This window comes from Sus scrofa, chromosome 7 (genome assembly GCF_000003025.6).
Source record: "Sus scrofa isolate TJ Tabasco breed Duroc chromosome 7, Sscrofa11.1, whole genome shotgun sequence".
In the NCBI taxonomy this organism is placed as follows: domain Eukaryota; kingdom Metazoa; phylum Chordata; class Mammalia; order Artiodactyla; family Suidae; genus Sus; species Sus scrofa.
In genome coordinates this window covers 88941641-88956384 of record NC_010449.5, presented here as the reverse complement: position 1 = coordinate 88956384, position 14744 = coordinate 88941641, and the positions used below count along the sequence as shown (strand labels likewise).

The window sequence follows — 14744 nt, the reverse complement described above, 5'->3', positions numbered from 1 at the left end:
CATGGTTGAAAATTATACATTTTAAGGCCACAAAGAGTTGTGTGCAACTTTTCAGTTCAGTGCCACAAACTAAAGCTAAAGAATTATCTATTTCATGTAGTATATAATTATGTAGCTGCAGAGCTGCAATTCTAGGGAATTGTGCACTTATTTAATAAGTTTATTCACACAAGGCTTTTAAAAACATAAAGTCATAATTTCTCTCTATTTTTTTCTTTCAAAAACAGATCAAGGATTTCTACTTGAAATATAGGATAGTCTCAGCCTTTGAAGTTGGCCTGTTTTTCTTGAGTTTTCCTTGCCAGAATTTGATTCCTAAATGATCTTTAAATGAAAAGACCTTTTTGTTTCTAACTCAGTAAGAAAAAAAAATGGATTCTTAGATGTTACCAGAGAGAGGGAAGAGTGGATCACTATAAATACAATGGATGACCACACACTTTGATAATATTCATCAAAGATCATAGAAATTATCTTCCTTATATTGTTAGTGCATCTTGGGAAATTGAACTTAATAAGGGTCCAGACAACAGGGTGGTGGGGCGAAGAGTTCTGTGGCTTTGTAGTTTGTAGTATCTGTGGCGTTTGCCCCACTTAGCACAACTCACTGTCTAAATGCCCACTCTCACGAAGTGTTACTGCAGCAGGAAGTGAAGTATCTTTGCATATGTTCAATGTATAAACTAAGCACGCACATCTGGCACTTAAACACCCTTTTCCTGGTGAATCCTGGAAAACAGCATAATTATACTCCCAAGCAAATAACTCAGGAGTAAAACTGTTCCGTTGTTCAGAACACCAGGCATCATCCAAGTTAAAATTCTTTTCTATAGCCTTGCGTTTTAAATCTCCACAGCCTTCTCCAAAACACCTAAGATTACCTAGGCTGATGACTGGTGAGAAACCGTCCCTGTCCATGGAGAAAAGATGAAAGTGACAGCAAGGTGTACACTATCAAACCTTACTGAACAATGACCTTGTATAGTAAGAAAGTCAAGAAAGTGGACAACCTTGCAAGCTGCCCATATGCTTCTGTGAGTCTTTCCCGAGGTGACTCAGAGGCGCTTTGTCTTTCCTCTTTAGTACGGTCATTGGCTCTAGAGTTTTCTCTGGCCTACAGCATCCCACCCCACCCAGACTTGCAGTGAGAAAGACTCCGTTCACCTAGAAACCGGGGCTGGCCAGGAGGTGCTGGGGGGCTGGGGTGGTAGCTTGCCTGTTGATTACAGCCCCAGTAAGCAACGAGCGAACAGTGGGATTGCGGGCTGTGCCCCGCCAGCATTGCTGGGTCCTGCTGGACCACACCAGGTTTGCAAACAGAAACGGAGACACCCAGCCCGCGGGCTGCGGGCGGGGGGCTTCGGGCCCAAAGCCTACCCCTGCCCTCTCAGCCAGGAGAAGCCAGCCTCGGAGTGCGCTTTCTAACACACCAGCCCCCTGGAACAATCTGTCCCTCCCCAAACGCGCCGCAGCGGGGGCGCACTGCTGGGGTGCCCGCTTCATCTACCTTACGGCCTAAGCATGTCTTTTAATGTCTTTTTAAGACCTGACTGTATCCAGTGGGGACTCGGGGCGGGAAAGGCTGGAGGGCTCATTTTTGTGGCCAGGCTCACTGCTCTAGGCGCAGGAATTAGGCCGGAGCTGCAGAGTCAAATCCCTTTGCTGCCTCAGGGGGCTCGGGATAGCGCGCGGTTATGGGAGGTGAGCGGCGATGGGGGCGCTGCGGGCCGCTGGGGCTTCTGGCGTCTCGGACAGTCCTCTGGGAGGCGAGGCCAGCTTGCGGAGCCGGGCGGAGGCCGGGCAGGTGGCCCCAGGCTCGGAGGCTGATTGGCAGGTGCGGGAGTGGGTGGGGAAGGCGGGGGCTGGGCCTGGCGCTGCGGGAGGCTGCGGCCCCGCCTCCCCGCCCCCGCCGCGGGACTATCTGGTCCCGGCAGCAGCGATGTCCCCCGGCAGGAATGTCCCTCCTCAGATAATGTTATTTATATCTCTGGGCGGGTCCGCGGCTCGGCAGCACCAGGCGCCCGGCGGCCGCTGTGCCAGGAGCCCCACGCTGCCCTCCTCCCCCTGCGCCGCCGCCGCTGTTGCCCCCGGGCTACGGGTGGCCGCTGCTACAGCCCCAGCTCAGGTGAGTCCCGGGAGGGCCTGGCCGCCGGAGGGTGCTGGGAGCTGGGAGCTGGGTGCGGGTGCAGATGCGCGAGGCTGGGGCGCGAGGCTGGGGCGCGCGGCGCGAGCGCAGAGGAGGCGCTGGGCCCAGGGGGCGCGTGACGCGCGGGGCCCAGGGGACTGGGTGGGGGCCCAGCCCTGGGTGCCAGGCGTAGAGCAGCTATCTGCGGCAGCTATCGCCCCAGGGCGCGGGAATCCGCGTGGGCTTTGGAGGCGCTTGGCGAGCTGGGTGCTTGCTTTGGAGAGCCGGATGCTGGAGCATCGCCCGGGGGCGCTGGGAGGGTGGTGAGGGGGTGGTGCGTGTTCTTGTCCCGGGCTGCCTCCTCCAGGACCCCGTCACAGGGAGGAAGGGGGTTCTGCCGCTAGCCTCTCCGACCTCCGCGCCGCCCTCTCTGCCTCCGGCTGCCGGGTTTGTCAGCCCTGGGACTACTCAGATTCTCTTCTGGGGAACTTGTCTACGCGCTCCCAGGGCAGCCCAGGTCCCAGGCAGGGAGGGCAGGGTATCAGAGGGACCCCGGTCCCCGGGAGTTGGGAACGACGCGGAGAGTGGACAGATGCAGCCCCAAGAAGGAAAGATCGAGGTGTCCCAAGCCATCCCCCAAGGACCCCCACCCTTCCTCTCCCAAGGAGTTACACTCTTCCAAGCTTCTACAGTCCACTCTACTCTCACCCGCCTCACCAGTTCCTCTTTCTCCAACAACTTGGTCTTGAGAAATAGCAGAAAGTGGGAGGAATAACAGGAGCACTAAAACAATCCCCAACTCCCACCAACTCGCCCAGACTTCCAAGAGTAGCTAAGGGCTTGGGTACCGTTTCCGTGACAACCAGCCCCAGGTAGGGTCCTGATTTACTGCCGATTAATATCCAAACCACTGTTTTCAGTGAGCAGTTACAAGCGCCAGGAGTTAATAATAACACGCTTAACTGGCTGAAGGAAAATGAAGAGAAGCCACAGTTTTGTTTTTAATTTTAGATGCATCAGATGGAGGAGGGGGGGGGAGATATATAGTGACAGTATTTTTGCACCCAGAGCTTGTGTGAGGAGAAGCTAGGCTGTCACTTCCAGGTAGGAGGCAGCGGTGCAAAATCCATAGCTTTGTGTTAGTCACATCTATACTTCAGTTCCTAAGGAACATGATTTAGGCTTCTCTTGAATGAGAGGAATCTGCAAATCAAAAATTTTAGGCACTTCTATACTATCCACTAACCTTTTCTTAGCCTCACAGATGGTACCAAATTTTATTTTAGAATTCCCTCTTTGACCACCCTTCTGATCCTATGACCTAGGGCAGGTCATTTCCTATTTCAGCGTCAGATTTTAAATTTTTTGCTAGGAGCCCTGGGTTCCAGAATGTCTTTAGAAACTTTTTTTTTTTTTTTTGTAAGTGCAGGATGTTTAAGAGTCCTGAATGCTCAGCACCCAAACAGCTAAGCTTGTATTTGCCCAGAGGCTGTGAGCTAGTTAGGAAAAGGAGTATTAGGCTCACGTTGAAGAAGAGCCCATCAGCCTTGAAACCAACTGACTTCTCAGAGGTGGGTCATTTATACAGGATGTTATCAAACCCCAGAATAAAGTACAGCTGAAAGACATAAGCCCTACATTATGAAAAATGGCCCTTAGACCCTTTTAGCTGTTGCCCTTAGCTTTATCAGTGACCTAGTCACAATGATTGGGGATGAGCCAGTCCTGTTAATCTCAAATTCTCGGAAGACTCGGTCCACTCATGGAATTGAAAGCACCCCAAACCTCCCAGGCATCTAGGACGGGCCTTGGAGCCCAGGCAGATCAAGTTTTCCTGAGTGGCTTGCCCAGCTGAGAGCCAGGCTCTGCTTATTGCTGCTTCGAAGTGTTCTCAAGGGGAGAGTCTTCTAGCAGACCACCTGCTAGATGATTAGCTTTGGGGTAGGTCAAGGCATGGCAGGAGATCCTATATGGCAAACTAAAAATGACTATTTGGGCAAACTAGCTGTGAATGAAAGTCTTGAACTTAAGTCAAAATCGGAGGGCTGTGTCAATTCTGGAAACGGGCTGTTTTTGGTAAATAGTGATAGCTTTAGTTTTTTCCTGTCTTTAACATACCAGTGCCTAGCTCAGTGCCTGGCTGGTGATGGACCGGACCCTCAGTTAATCTTTGCTGAGTGAATAAGGGAATGAAATAAAGCTCAGAGTTTTCTTTATTTTATCCTATTGTCACAATAACTCTGCAAGGCAGCTCATAGTATCAGTACTTTACAAAGTGAGGACCCAGGTTCAAGGAGATTAAATAATTTGCCTTACATTACACAGCTGATGATAGGTGAGGCCAGGAATCAAACTCAGCTGTTGAGTTCCACTGTCTTTTTAAGTTTTGACAGTTGGCAGGGGATATAGAAGCAAGCTGGAAAGATGTGGTTTATAGGATTGTCTATTAGCGTCACAGTCTTTGACTCAAGAACTCGGGAAATAATTCTGCTTATATCAGAGAAGCTTTAAAAATGTTGCCTGAAGAAGGTATTGGACACTTACTTGCTCAGAGATATTTAGCCTTGCCCATTATGTTCAGGTCATTGTTTCAAGGACAGAACTGTAATTTTGGCAGTAGTCAAAGCATGGATTTTTTGAAAACAGATTTTCCTTTCAGTCATGGAAGTGGCCAGGAGGGCTTGATGATGCATGGGGACAGCGTGATAGGATGGAAGATGACTATAAAAAATTCATGAGGCAACTGCTGTTGAGTTGGGAGGGGACCTTGGAGGTCATTGAGTCTAGCCTTCTATTTGTGTAGCCACTTGCTTAAAGGTGGGACATGACGGTAATTTACCTGGTCATTTATGGGCAGCTATGGAATGTGTCTTGTGTGTGTCTTATCCTCCTAGTCCATTTCTTTCCTGTGTCTCTCTCAAGGCCAATTTTGGGTTTATTTCCTGAAGTTCTGCCTAGTATTAAACCACTGAAGTTCTCTTTCCTTGGAGGAAGATTGTGAAAAGATATAGTTTAATATCCAATACTTTCATCCTGGTGAAATTTAAAAAAAGAAAAGAAAAGAAGAAAGGTATTGGAGATAGAAGACATTAATGAGCATTCAACTCTAAACTGTTACACTATTTCCCATTGCCTGTTAGGTGTACAGATGTATGCATTTTTGCATAATAGGTATCTGGAGACAGTGCAGATTTTAAGACAATTACACGGCATTTCTGGAGCAGTGGAGAAGGAAAAGACTTTAGGGAATTATTGGGACTGTGAGATAACCTGTTTAATCTAAACCCAGTCACTAAATTGCTCTTGAAGTATGTTATTCCAAATTTCAAAATCAAATGCAAAATTCTACTCTCTGATAGGAAACATGACCAGTGGAAGGTTTAAAGTGATATAAAGCACATTTCTTCTTCTTTTTTTTTTTTTTTTTTTTGCTTTTTAGGGCTGCACCCGTGGCATATGGAGTTTCCCAGGCTAGGGGTCCAATTGGAGCTATAGCTGCCAGCCTGCACCACAGCCACAACAATGCAGGATCCGAGCCTCGTCTGCGACCTATACCACAGCTCATGGCAACGCCAGATCCTTAACCTACTGAGCAATGCCAGGGATTGAACCTGCAACCTCATGGTTCCTGGTCGAATTCGTTTCCACTGCCCCATCATGGGAACTCCCATAATTTTTTTTTAATAAACTTGACCTGCAGATTAACATTTATCAATTGATTTAGGAGGATCAAGAGTGAAAATTACTGTGCTGTGTGGGCTAATGAGAAAGTTGATTTTGTAATGAGGACTGGCATGGAAGTTTATGGATACTGGGTTCTGAAATCATATGAATATGACTAGCTGAAAATTACTGTGGAAAGACGTATTTTATCCTAAAAGTAGTTCATATTGACAGTTTTTTTACAGATAGCTCTTTGGTTACTCCTCTACTTTAGATAAGAAATCAAGGGAGGAAGAGTGAATGCAGTGGCCTCTGTGCCAGCATCATCACGTAGCATTTCCTGGGTTTGTCGCAGAGAGGCAGTTTTTCCTCTGACAGCCCCAGAGGTGAAGGTCGCCTGGTTTTAGAGATGGAGATGGTGATCCATGGAAAGGTGTAGGAGGCAGGAGAATTCACTGTCAGATCTGGCTCCACTCACTGTATTGTCAACTCCCCTTGGTAAATATTTAGAAAATGTCATAGTATGTTTTCCTTTGTTGCTGTGCTTATTTCTTAATTCACAGCTGAGCAATCCACCTTCTTCCAGCCTTAGCTGAATATCAAACCACCAGGGGCTTCCCAGCCCTATAGTTCACACAGTCTTAGAGATGGCCATAGACAGAAAATGCTTCCTCTGGATTGCTAGCTAGTTTACTGACATTCCCAGATCTCCTTTTCATCTTTACCTTTCCTTCTCCTAGTGGCTGGAAGTATTACAAAGCTGTCGGGTCTTCCTACTTCAGTGATGCCTTTTTAGGCTTTGCCATAATGTTTAATTTCTGCATTATGCCTGTGCAGACCTGGCCAAGGGTATAATTACAAGGGCAATTAAAACCCAGATATATATCATGTTAGCAGTGGGGGCAAAAGTGGGGCTTACTTTTTTCCTTTCCTTTGAATGCCATAAATTTAGCAGCCCAAAAGATACAAGGGTAGAAAAAAAAAAAAGATTTTTCATTGAACTGGGCTTAGATCATCCAGGATATCTATGAAAAGAATAACGGGGTACCTTGACAGCTCAAGAACAATAATTACTTTGAATTATAATCACTTCAGGAGTTTCCTCCATCATGAAAAGGAGAAACTAGGATAATCCTGAAAATGAATAAGTTGAAAATCATTTCCTTTTGTACCAGACTTAAATATGGGTGTGTCTCACTTGAGAATTCATAGCACCTCAAATAAAATGAAGCACATCTTAATTCACAAGGATGAGAAAGAGGCCCCCTAGCCTCAATCTGTCCCTCTGCTCAATTCCTGCCTGTTTTCAGAAACCCCCCTGAGTATTCAGTCAGCTTTACCTTCCAGAATATTTCCTCAGGGGTGGAAGAGTAAGAAAAGACCTTTCATAATACTGACTCCAAGTCCTAGAGAGTTAGAGCTGGAGGGGCTGAGAGAGCCATTTAAGAAATATTCAGAAAGAACAAACATTGGCTGCCTACTGTATGCATTGCCCTGTTAAACTGAGGACACAAAAAGTGAACTAATGAAGACCCAGTTCTGGTGGGGGAAAGGACTTCAAACAAAGTGATTCAATAGGGCACCTGAGAAAAAGCTCAGGAAGAAGGATCTTATTCAGGCTGGGGAGTGTCTGGGCTTTCCCTGATGGGAGAAGGAAAGATAGGCAGGCGTAGAGCCCTAGGCATGTAGCCTGGCAGAGACATGCAATAGAGCATTTGATTAGGGGATGAAGAGTGTAGGCCATAGTCCAGGAATAGGCTGGAAATATGGCCCTAAAAATGGTTTGGGTTTCGTTGGTGAAGAAGTTTGAGCCATTGGGGGTTTAAGTTGAAAGCAGTAATTGTTTTGAGCAGGGGAGGGATCCAATCAGATCTTTGTTTAGACAAATCTCACCCGTGGCAGTGAAGGGAATGTGACCTGAGGTCAGCCGGTGCAAGATGACGATCACACACGACGTATGGTGGACTTAGTTTTTAGGAGCCCTTCGTAAATGCATCATCTCATTTTAATCTACAATGACCGTGAGAAAAAACAGGGAAGATGTCATCCTTCCTGCTTTATGGTCAAGGAAACAGGATCGGAAACATACAATGATTTGCCCACAGTCCCTCAGTTTGTGGAGAACTTGACTTCGACCCAATTTCCTAGTTCCAAGCCTGGGGCTTTGTCCAGATCTTCTCAGTGGAATAATTGAACAGTCGGGGCCTTCAGGTTGAGACAGTGATTGCCTGCTTTCTTCAGAACTTTTCATTCCACAGTCATTGGTTCTGGAGAAAGGAAGGAGGAAAATTGTTACAATATTTACTCCTTAGCCACAAAACCTTAAGATTGGCCCTCCAGTGTGCAAACAGGTGATGTTGCGAAGTATGAATTAATGTCAAGCATACATGTGAATTCTCAGAATGCTGTAGGTAAGTGATGAATTTATATGCCCGTCAATTAACGTTATGACTTTTGTTCTCTTGTTCCAAATTTACCTGGCGCTATTGTCTAGATGCCTTATTTGGGGTTTGAAAATTTTCTTTTTATTGGAGTTCCCATCGTGGCTTAGTGGTTAATGAATCCAACTAGGAACCATGAGGTTGCGGGTTCGATCCCTGTCCTTGCTCAGTGGGTTAAGGATCCTGTGTTGCCGTGAGCTGTGGTGTAGGTTGCAGACTCGACTTGGATCCCGAGTTGCTGTGGCTCTGGTGTAGGGCGGTGGCTACAGCTCCGATCAGACCCCTAGCCTGGGAACCTCCATTTGCCACTGGAGCAGCCCTAGAAAAGGCAAAAAGACCAGGAAAAACAACAAAACACAAACTTCTTTTTATCCAGTGATCTTGGGTCCCTTGATTTGTGCTTACTTCAGTCTTCAACAAATATTTATTGAGCTTTCAGTTCTTTGCCAGACATGTTCTAGGCTCAGGGACATAGCAGTGAAGATGGCAAAGAAAGTCTGACATCATGAAGCACATGACGCTAGTTGGGTGAGACAAGTACTAAACAATAACAAACAACAGATGCATATAATAATTTCAGGTGATATAAAGAAAAAATAGAGGGAAGTGGTTCTACTGATTGATGTAGGGTGGTCAGGAAAGGTGTCTCTTATGAGTTTTCACTTGAGTAGGGACCCACGTGAAAGCGAGAGAGGGGAAAGGGATGTTTCGGGGAAAAGATTCAGGCGGAGTGGGAAGGTCTGGAGGTGGGATTGCTGCCCTGTCCTGAGAGGGAGCAGGAGGCCAGTGTGACTGGAGTGGAGGGAGCCAGGGGAGGCACAGGATGTGACGCTGGGGAGGAAACTGGATCGGATCATGCAGGCTTTGCAGCCAGGCAAGGCCTTTGGCTTTTATTCTTGTGATAGGAAGTTACTGGAAGTTGTGGGCAGGGGAGTGACTTGTTCAGATTGGTGTTTTAGGAGGATCTTTCTGGCTGTCCTATGGGAGATTGTTTGTAGGGAACAAGAGTGAAAGCAGGGAGTGGAATGAAAGCTGCTCTAAGTGGTTCAGGTTAGAGATGGTGGACCAGGGGGATGGGGTGGGGGGTGGTGAGATGCATCTGGCTTCTTGATAGATCTTTGAGGTAGAGTTGATGGAACTTGCCTAGGGAAGGTGAGAGAAAAAGAATAAGTCAAGCTTCTGGTCTGAGCTACCAGAAGAATGAAAAAGCCATTTACTGCGATGGGGATATGTCTTGTGAAACGTACTGTGGGCTATTATTTTTGATTTTTGTTTTCATTGAGGAGTTGATTTGGAATAGACTCAGGCAAGACTTTTCATTTACATAAACCAAAAAGGAGGTGTTTTATTATGGGTGACTCATCTGTTTGTTTTGAAGTGAAGCCTCAGATGTGCAGTTAGTTCTCTGTGCTTTGTACTATTGCTTTTCGGTCATTCTCACAACATCTCCACTATATGTGAAAGAGCTTAAGATATGGTACAAACAAGATTGAGAGCCATTTCACTTTATAATTAGAACTGTTTTGAATTTGTTGGTTAAGAGTCCTTTTTTTTTTTTTAACACTGTCTGGTTGTCATATTAAAAAGAATTTTAAAGTTATAAAATGAATGTGTGCCATGGTTGAGAAGTGTATCCACATTGTACAAGGGTGTACAATGGCAGGTAAAAGTCTGCCTTCCCTTCCTCTAGTCCTACTCCTAACAAAGTTACCGATGTCAAAAAATAAGTTTCCCATGTAGCCTTCAAGAAAAATTCATTGCTTCTATATGCATATGGCCCTACCCATTTTAAAGTCATAACTTTAACCTAGCAAACGCATGTGCTTGGTTTCATTTTTTGTAACTTGGTGGGCCCCAGGTATATCATCAGTGGCCTGGAGTTGAGCTTTCTTCTTAAGGGTCTCCCTCTCCAAAGCCACCTTACATGGGACCGCCATATTCATCAGACACTGCCCCGTCTCAGAAATCTCCACAATGGGTTCCTCTCTCTGGGTAGAGGTGGACATCCAAACAGAAGGTTACTTTTTAAGAGCCATTGCAATCGGGCAGCTATTTCTTTCCACTCTCATATCTTACGACTTCCCATCACAAACCCACTGCTTGAACAGGGTTGATCTGCTTCTGCTTACTGAATCCTGAACATTTCTTCCAGAGTGGTTTCCATCAATCTTCCTGGAACACTCCAGCCCCCAGAAATCTCTCCCTTCTCCAAGTTTGCTAAAGTGCTAGTTAACACATACTGCTTACTTGAACATAATCATAGACTTGTTTTATTGCTATTTAACTCTTTTGTCCTTTATTATTTGTTCATCTAGACAGCTCTTTTTTCCCTCCAGTTTTTATTGAGATATATTTGACTTACAGCACTATATACATTTAAGATGTAGAGCATAATGATACGACTTACATACATCATGAAATGATTATCCAAATAAATTTAGTGGACACCTATCATATAGACACAAAAGTAAAGAAATCGAAAAAAGTTTTTTTCCTTGTGAGAACTCAGGATATACTCTCTTTAACCACTTTCATATATAACATGCAGCAGTATTAATTATATTTGTCATGTACATTATACCTTTAGTATTTATTTTATTTATAACTGAAAGTTTGTACCTTTTTTATTGAAGTGTGGTTGATTTACAATGTTGTGTTAATTTCTGCTGTGTGGAAAAGTGATTCAGTTATACATATATGTATTCTTTTTCCTATTCCTTTCCATTATGGTTTATTACAGGATATTGAATATAGTTCCCTGTGCTATACAGTAGCACTTTGTGTTTTTATCCATTCTATATATAATAGCTTGCATCTGCTAATCCCAAATTCCCAGTTTATCCCTCCCCCTTGGTAACCACGAATCTGTTCCCTGTGTCTTAAGAGCAAGCACTGATTTATGAATTATACTCATGGGTCTTACATAAAGCCTACCCAAGGTAAGAAGGACTTAGAAGTTCAATCAGTAATTTTTGGAATGTGCACTTTGCCAGTCATTCCCTAATGGGGTGATGCTAGTTCATGGGGAATTATATTAATTAAAACTTGTGAGATGACGGCTGCCCACAAAGCCACCTTCTCAGTGGGTTGCCAAGGTGTCCATTCCCAGGGAATGTTCACTTGGACGCTGCTCCTTTAGATAAAGAACTTTCTAATGTGCCTGGTCTTAGTCTCTCTTCCCCTCTTGAGATGGCATTGTAGCTGAATGTCAGAGATAAGGTGTCTTTATTTGCCCCTAAATGATGAGGAACACATATTCAATAAGCATGGCAACCATTCAATTTTTAAAAATTGTTTGACATGATGGTAAGTATATATAACATGAGTTACCATTTTAAGCCTTTTAAGTATCAGGTCAGTGGCATAGGCGCTTGTATATTGTTGTGTATCTATCATCACCGTCCATGTCCAGAACTTTTTTCATTTCCCAAACTCAAACTCTGCACCCATTAGACACCAACTCCCTCCACCCGCAGAGCTGGCAACCACCACTTTATTTTCTCTCTGTATTTGACCACTCGAGCTACCTCAGATAAGTGGGACCCTATCATATTTGTTCTTTTCTGACTGGCTTTTCTCTATTTTTTGTTTATTTTTTATTTTATTTTTATTTTACGGCAATGAGGCATATGGAAGTTCCTGGGCCAGGACTGAATCTGAGCCACAGCTGCGGCAGCTGTGGCAATGCTGGATCCTTCAACCCACTGTCCCTGGCTAGGATTGAACTCACACCTCTGCGTCCACCTGAGCTGCTGCAGTCAGATTCTGTTTTTTTTTTTTTTTTTTTCTTTTTAGGGCCGCACCCGTGGCATATGGAGGTTCCCAGGCTAAGGGTCTAATCGGAGCTACAGCTGCCAGCCTACACCACAGTCACAGCAAAATGCCAGATCCAAGCCACATCTTCGACCAGCACCACAGTTCATGGCAACTCCAGATCCTTAACCCACTGAGCGAGGCCAGGGATCAAACCTGCAACCTCATGGTTCCTAGTCAGATTCGTTTCCGCTGTGCCATGACAGAACTCTTGCAGTTGGATTCTTAACCTACTGGTGTCACAGCAGGGACTCCTGTATTTTTTATTTTTGGCCACGCCCATGGCATGTGGGAGTTTCCTGGCCAGGGATGGAATCCATGCCACAGCAGAACCCATGACAACACCAGATCCTTAACTCAGTGTGCCACCAGGGAATGCCATGACTTGCTTATTTCACTTAGCGTGCTATTTTCAAAGTTCACCTATGTTGTAGCATGTGTCAGAATTTCCTTCTTTGTAAAGGCTGAATAATATTCCATTGTATGTGTTTTTCACATTTTGTTTATCCATTCATGCATTGATAGACCCTTGGTTGCTCCCACTCCTGGCTGTGGTGAATGATGCTGCTGTGTACAAAAATCTCTTTGATGCCCTGCTTTCACTTCTTTTAGGTATGTGCTCAGAAGTACAATCCAGCATATTGCTGGATCATTCTACTTTTAACTTTTTGAAAAATCAAACCATGCAATTTTAATATTTCTCCCTGTTATTTTTTCAAAGGGCAGAGCCAAAAAATCTATTAATATTTTCACCTTTGAGACCAAAACTGAACTTGAAAATTGTTGCTTTGAGAACACTATTGTGAGAGGATAGTTTATCATCAAAGTTCTTGAATTTTTCTACATGTTTGAGTTACCTATCTTTAAACAGCAGAGTTTTAGAGGACAGGCAGGACATGTTTAATTTGCTTTGTATAACATAGAGCCCACACTCAGGTGGGAAGGGTGTAAATATTACGTGATGATTGTTGCAGCCAAAATATCTCCTTGAGCTGGATGACAAGAGTCTGGGTTGCTTCCAGCTCCTTTTCTCTTGCTGTTTGCCCTTGGGCAAAGAACCTTCTTTCGCTGACATTTTTTTCAAGGGGTGTGTGTGTGTGTGTGTGTGTGTGTGTGTGTTAGTGGCACCTTGATATTTATCATTATCTTAAAATTTCTTTGCAGATTTCCTTATTAATGCCTGAGTGTTGCCTCGTCTTCATAGCCTTGCCTAGTGGCTTCTCTCCCTCCCAGGCCCTCTGGTAGCATCAGGTGTTTTCTCCTGCATGTCTTTGAGCACTTTTCTCATTCCTTTGTTGCAGAAAGGATTATCTTTTTTGTAATTGTCAAGTTGCCTTCTACATCTTTAGGGTATGCTTCTTGCGATGGAGAACTGGGTCTTACTCCTTTTTTTTTTTTTTTTTTTTAATATTCCCAGCACCTAGAGCCATGCTTGGCACGTGGAGGGGAATGGCTCAAAAATAGTTATGTATTACAAAATTAAAGAATAATGAAACTATTATAATAATTGCATAGTTATAATAATATCAACATTTATTATGTGCTACACACTATACTGAGAGTTTTTGTATGTATCTGTTATTTTATCACTATCCTAGTTAGATGAAAAAACTTGGCTTAGAGAAGTTTAATTACCCAAGATTACACACCTAGAAGATCAAAGCTGGACTTGAACCCTTGTGTGTATATTGTAGAGTGCTTGCTTGGATTCACTGTGCCACCATATTTGGGTGGACATCAATATTCCAAGGCTCTTAATTTTAAGAGTTAATTTTTTTCTCTTATCCTACATCTTGAATGGTCTGAAGTTAGGCAATTAGTTGTATACCTTTATATGTTTCTTTATGTTTTCAATGATTTAACCTATTAGACTTGAATCCCCTGATTAGCTCTTAATAATTAATGTTCTGAATCCTACTTCCGACATAGTCCTTTGACATCTGAGGATGAAGATGCTAATTAGTACTGCACAATATCCTCACTGTCATAAGGCAGCTCTCCCTACTGTGATACTAAAGCTGCTTTAGTATCTAAATGGGGGTCTGAGGTCAAACGTGATGGCCTCCTTCTAGACCCAAGTCACAGATTCTCTGCAATAGTTGACTGTCAAGCATTCTCGCTTTGAAACTATGCCTTTCCTTGATCTTCCTTTTTCTCCTTGCAGCTTACTTTCCATTGTGCCTTTCTTCTCTTTTTGTTCCTTCCTCTCTACTAGTTTTTAATTGTTGGCGTTGCCAATGCATCTAAACCATTGTCTCTAGTCCCCATCTCCTCTCTTGGTTCCAGGTCGGCTTTATCACTGTCTGCTGATGGTCTTCATTTGGTTGTATCAAGAGGTCTCAAACTCACCAGGTAGCAATAGGACCTCTTGGCCCCTTCTTCACCCCCCAGATCTGTTTTCATAGCTAGGTTTTTGTTGTCACCATCCTCCCAGGTAAGAAACTCAGCAGCTTTTTTGGTTTTTCTTCTTGTCACACTTCCACATCCTGTTGGCTGCCAGCTCCTATTCATTTTTCCTCTAAAAATTTCAAGTTAGTTCCTTCCTTTCAATTTCCACTGTCCCTATTCTTATCTTATGTTTAAATAATTGTCCTTCAGCCTCTATCCTTCTGACCCATCTTATACCCTGATCTCAGAATTATTTTTGGGTCTGACTGAGTCATTCACCTGCTTTAAAACCTTTAATGGCACCCTGTTGCCCC

General features: G+C 44.2%; 1 protein-coding gene across 1 annotated transcript in view; it reads left to right on the top strand.

The window, feature by feature from the left end:
• Positions 1914-14744, top strand: part of SPTB (spectrin beta, erythrocytic) — a 141755-nt gene continuing 128924 nt past the window's right edge. The window contains exon 1 of the mRNA XM_013978290.2: positions 1914-2125. The gene's annotated coding sequence lies outside the window, so the exon portion shown is untranslated. The remainder of the gene's footprint in view (positions 2126-14744) is intronic.